This window comes from Pyxicephalus adspersus, chromosome 1, assembly GCF_032062135.1.
Source record: "Pyxicephalus adspersus chromosome 1, UCB_Pads_2.0, whole genome shotgun sequence".
NCBI lineage: Eukaryota > Metazoa > Chordata > Amphibia > Anura > Pyxicephalidae > Pyxicephalus > Pyxicephalus adspersus.
The window spans coordinates 13,670,491-13,676,399 of NC_092858.1; the positions used below are offsets into that span (position 1 = coordinate 13,670,491).

General features: G+C 37.5%; 1 long non-coding RNA gene across 1 annotated transcript in view; it reads right to left on the reverse strand.

Moving 5' to 3' along the window:
• LOC140342671 (uncharacterized) overlaps window positions 1–238 on the reverse strand; it is a 24,986-nt gene extending 24,748 nt beyond the window's left edge. Inside the window, exon 1 of the long non-coding RNA XR_011923125.1 lies at window positions 84–238. This is a non-coding gene — a long non-coding RNA (uncharacterized lncRNA). The remainder of the gene's footprint in view (window positions 1–83) is intronic.
• Window positions 239–5,909: the final 5,671 nt, after the last annotated feature.

The following is a 5,909-nucleotide window of genomic DNA, read 5'->3' on the forward strand; positions in this document are numbered from 1 at the left end:
ACCGGTCAGATATGGATCCCCTGATCAGATGCATGCAGCGCCCAGCTGTCTACCCCCACCCGGCTATAACATACCCGCATTACCTCCGCCAGCTCCGGCTGGATGTCTCAGCTCTTCAGCTCGCTGCCTGCCTGCAGCCCATGAGCGGAACCTCGGCAGCTACGACTACAACTCCCAGCATGCCCAACGCTGCGTTCAAAGTCTTAAAACTTTATTAGAGACAGGAGAGTCGAGGGCTGACGTGGCTGCATTAGCGAAGAGACCACGCCCACTTTTAATTTCTGCTTCATGTTAACCTTTTGGGTGCTTACTGTAGACCCAGATGTGTTGCTATAGCAACAGCAGGGCAATGTGAAATAATAGTGACTACTGCTGTAATAATAAAGGAAAAGTGTCACCCTGGCACCTTTCATACCTTAAATAATGTCACACCTATATACTCTATATGGCCCAAAGTCATTCTTACGTTTCTGTTTTATAAAGCAAAGAAAAATCTTAAGTCACAGTGCTCAAAAGAACAAGAAAACAATCATATATATTTATTATGTTGGTGCTATATAAATCCTGTTTATTAATAATAATAATAATAATAATAATAAATATATATATATATATATATATATATATGTGTGTGTGTGTGTGTGTATCTATAAAGATATATATATTTATATATATATTTTTTATTATTATTAAACAGGATTTTTATAGCGCCAACATATTACACAGCGCTGTACATTAAAAAGGGGTTGCAAACAACAGACGAATACAGACAGTAACACAGGATATATATATATATATATATCTTTGTTTTTAAATGCGTTTTAGTTCAAAGAGGACCTATCATCACATTTGAACAATAATGAGGATGGCTATTCCCTTTAAAAAAAACTTTTTTTCCCCCTATTATCTCCATGTCACTAGTACAGGAAAGCACACATAGCAATAAAACCATTATCATTATCAAAACAAAAGTTAACTCCCCCCCACCCGTAAATATCTTCTATCTGTGTACTTGCTGCACCAGAGAATCCAGCACTGTCCTGGCCTCCATCTTTGTTCTGGGGCTCGCCATTATGTCCCACGACAATATCTGCCTTCTGAGTTCTTGATGATGGTTGAACAATCATAAGAAGGTAAAACAATCCTTATTAGACCCAAGTCAGAACCTGCCTTTTCACTAATTTTATGTTTGGATCTACTTCAGCATTTTTTTTAATATATAGTATATAATTGTAAATATATATTATATTAGTAAAATATGAAAATAAATCCTCTGTGTTTATAATTAGCAAAGTAGCAAAAAAGTAAAAGTTCCCAAATCAATGTTTTCATTTACAAATGTATCAAACACAGCTCATGAATCAGATTTGTCAGAAAATAAATCTCTATTTACTGCAAAAAGTAATAAATATAACATTCTGCATAGTCCTTGTACCTGACCCTCAAGAACACTGCTTCATGTATTTTTCTTACATCTTTCCAGCAGAAAATGATGAAGGATCTGTTACTTGCTTTCACAGATGCACCTTCCAATACCACCATACTTACAACGAGGGGGTTAGTTCCAAAAGCACTTTTTGTACAGAGGTATTTATGACAATAGTTTATATTTCAGGGTGCTCTGCCTACTTTAATTTGTTTTTAACCCCCAGAAAAAGAAAGCAATAAACATACCCCTATTTGTCCTCAGGAGATCAGAGTCTGCGCAGTTCAGCATAGCAACCCAAAGTTCAGTCTCCTGGCTCAATTAGAAAAAGTTTTCCTTTTTCTTGTCAGCTTTTCATATCACAAAACTACAAACTCTGATCCCACCCAGCTAAAGTCTCTTCCACTGAGCTAAAGGTTCATCTGCCTTAAATCACCAGCTCATTTTGGGAGGAACCATGGTCCATGGTATTGGAAATCACCTCCTTCCTGCTCCTATAAATTTCCAGGGAATCCAAACTTAGTGCAAGTTTTTTAAAACAACCCTTATGTAAGGTAAAAATCTATCTTACATAGATTTAGGTAGAAGGGGCTTTTTCCTGCATAAGATTGGCAGCTACGTCACCTGAACTCCCACCTGCGCAGTGCGAGATCAAGTGCCGTAGGCAGAAGCCGAAAGATGAAGAAAGAAGATGCCAGGGCCAAGCACTTCCTTTGCACCGGAGCAAAGGCAGATTACAGGACGGCGCAGGACCCAATCCAGGATAGCTCTGGAGGTATTCATGAATCTGTGGAAGTTAAGGTGAGTTTTTTTTTTTTTAAAGTTTAGTTCTGGTTTAAAGTGAAAAACCCTCAATCCATCCACAAACCAAGCTCAGCAAGTCCTACAGTGTCTCAGCTTCCCATCTTCTTTCCTATGTTTTCTGGGTTCTTCACATGACCTGACATGGGATGGGGTGACATTTCTTCCTCCAAATGTAAAAAAAAGTGCCAATTTCACTGCGCATACGTAAAATTGAGGTAAAAGGAAAGCCCCTTGATGACACATGCCCAATCATGTGCATGCGCAGAAGGAGCATGGGCCAAATCATGGGCATGCACAAAAAGAGCAGCCACAGCTTCCTGGGATATATGATGATAAAGTCCTAGAAGTCTGCAGGTTTCGCCTTCAGCCTTTACCTCTTCGGTACTCATATTAATAGGGGTGGTAAAGTGTCATTGCAATATGGCCTATACAAATTCGGGAATGGCAATGAGTAGGACCAGAGATGGGAAATGATGGGACCCCACTGCAAGAGTGCTAAGGAAAAATAGAAAGAGAAGAAGGAGGAAGAAAAGAGAAAGGAAAGATGAAAGGATGGGCGACTTTGTAGGGATGGGAACCTGAAGAGGGGATTAAAGTATCAAGCTGTACGTCAAAGGATTGCCAAAGAAAATTTTAAATCCAAGGTGACCAAAGAAATTCAGACATGGTATCTCCTGGATTGTAAGCTTTTTGGGGCAGGGTCCTCTCCTGTGTAATTGTCTGTATCTGTCTGTCTGTCAACCCCTAATTAATGTACAGCTCTGTGTAATATGTTGGCTCTATATAATTCTGTTTATTATTATTATTATTATTATTATTATTATTATTATTATTATTATATTGAGCAGTAAATTTTTCTTGAGTGATGGTCCAGGAAATGCACCTCAGCATAATATGAGAATGGCTCTATTCTATATTTAATTTTTCCTTCTGCAAAGCTAAAAACAAACATATGAAAAACCTTTGTGCTGAAAAAGAAACCTGGTTAAAATATGAGAAACTTACAATATCACAATTGTCAGTGATCATGCCAGTAATATTAGTGAGATGATGCCAATGATTGATTTTCGTGATGGAATTACATCCTTTAATAGCATCCTTCCAGGTTTGGTTATAAAGAAGTTTTTTGTTTTCTGAATGTCATACTGGTCAACTACTTTTGTATGACAATCACTGAGACTGTGAAACTGAAAACATTCAGGCCTGACATAGTATTGATTTGCAGCTAACACCTGCTTTGTTATGCTCTATAACAGGCATTTTCATCTGGTGGCCTATTTTCCTGTATTTCCAATAAACAAATAAATCAGTGCACTAAAGTCAAGCATATTGGAGGAGTTTAAACAAGACAGACTGTGTCCTCCAACTATTTTAACTCTTTGGTGTCTAGCAATCTTAGTAACTAGTTAGTAATAATTATAACAACTAAAATAATGATAATAATAGGTAATAATATGTAAAAATATGTTCTGTCACACTCCTGGGTTCCTTATGATCTTCTAAATTAAAAAAGTAGAAAAAAAAGATCAAGATATGTATATATCCAAATAGCACACTCTTGCAATACCCAGATTTTGCAGATTATAAAGCTCTGGTGAAGGACAGTAAAGCTGCGTACACACCTGCAATTTTTCTCGTTGGAAAGGATCGTGAAAGATCCTTTCCAACGAGAAAAATTGCAGGTGTGTACGCAGCTTAACAGTAAAACTATGTACACAAGTCAGATGATTTTTAAAACAAAAAATTGTGCTTGTTTGAGACTAAAATCTGCCATGAGTACAGTGGTCCACCAACGTCATTTATCAATCTGATCCGAAGAACGACAGATGGGGAATGACCAAGGTTCACTTCTATGGAGAAGAGCACAGCAGGTTGCTGCTTGCTTGTTCTTTCCCCTCTCCTCTCCATAGAACAAAATAGTGCTGTGTGAACAGTGCTCGTTCATTTATCTGTCACTGGAAACAATCACAAAAGGTTGTTTCCAGGAACAATTCTCTTATGTCCATCAGACATCTGTATGGGGCTTTATGTGAGCAACACTTTGCCTTTTTGTCCTCGGGGTGCTAAAGAACCTTGTGCCACACAGGGGTTATCTGTTCTCTATTACTCTTTGCTGTGCTTATAAAATCAACCCAATTTATAAAAATCAGGCTTTGTTTTACGAGCACAGTGAACAAAGTTAAATTGAGGAAAGAAAACTCTGTGATTAGACATTTGACAGGTCCCATGATCAGGCTGTTCTCCAACTAGTTCAGCAGAAATAAGAAGATAGCTCAAAGCTATCGGCAAAGCCCTGTAAAGTGCATATCTATAAAGCACATTATGGGTATTTTTAAATGGGTTTGTATATTTTAAGCCGTGGTATCGCTGTGGTGCAGTCACACCACTATTTCATAAACTCTTAGATCGTAAGCTCTTCTGGACAGAGTCCTCTCCTCCTGTGTCACTGTCTGTCTGTCATTTGCAATACCCTATTTATTGTACAGCCCTATATAATATGTGGGCGTTATATAAAACCTGTATATTAATTTTATTATATTATTATTTTAATATTATTAATAATAATAATAATAATAATAATAATAATTATTATTATTATAATAATACCATGGTTTATAATATTTTTGTTGCTTCCTTTATAACTGGCCTCAGTTGACAATAATGTCATTTGGTTTGATCAAGAAAAAAGAATCTCTGTTGCCCTCTGCTGCTGGCAAGTTTTTTAAATTTGTAGAAACCCAATATTAAAAGAGCTTCACTTGGTGAGCGTCTGCCATAATCAGCTAGTATGTACAGCATACCTGGCCATTATGGCACAGACTTACCTGTAGGCAGCCGCCACACAACAATGACAGGTCCAGGACATGTGGGGGTTTATTTAGGTCCAGTCAGCTGCAGCTCAGGATTTGTTTTTAAAGGACAGCAATCAGGCAGGTAAGTGTGTCTTATTGTAGAAAGGATGTTGCCTGTATCTTTCTGTAATAAAGTCACACATTTTCAGATTGTAACTTTAATTCTGTATTACTTTTAGAACAATACTTTTATTATTCTGTCTAATTTTAGACAATTTTATTTCCTAAAGAAGAGGACTTGAGCCTCGAAATGCGTTGAGTTTTGAAAGCCTTAATTATATGCACATGACACTTGACCTGTCATGCATAATATTTTTATTATTATTATTAATATTAATAATAATAATTATAATAATAAACAGTATTTTTATAGCGCCAACATATTACATAGAGCTGTACATTAAATAGGGGTTGCAAATGACAGACAGATACAAACAATGACACAGAAGGAGGAGAGGACCCTACTCAGAAGAGGTGGGGAAAGTAGTACACAATAGTGGGGGTAATAAGGTATGGTGGCTATGTAGTTATAGGTTTAAGAAGGAGAAGATGGATAGGTGAGTTTGAAGAGATTTTAAAGAGAAACTAAACTGAAAAATGCTTAAAACAAAACAAAAAAATACACTCACCTTCAATCCCGCAGGGCAGTCTGATCCATTCGGAGGTGTCTTCCATCATGTCCCACATTGTCCAAGCATCTGTCTCAGAGCTGGCGCGCTGGGTGTCGCCATCTTCGCCTCTTCTTTCTGGTTCTTCTTCCTACCTCACCTGACATGAGATCAAGTGACGTAGGTTGGAAAAAAAACTTGCCCCTCTCACTGTGCATG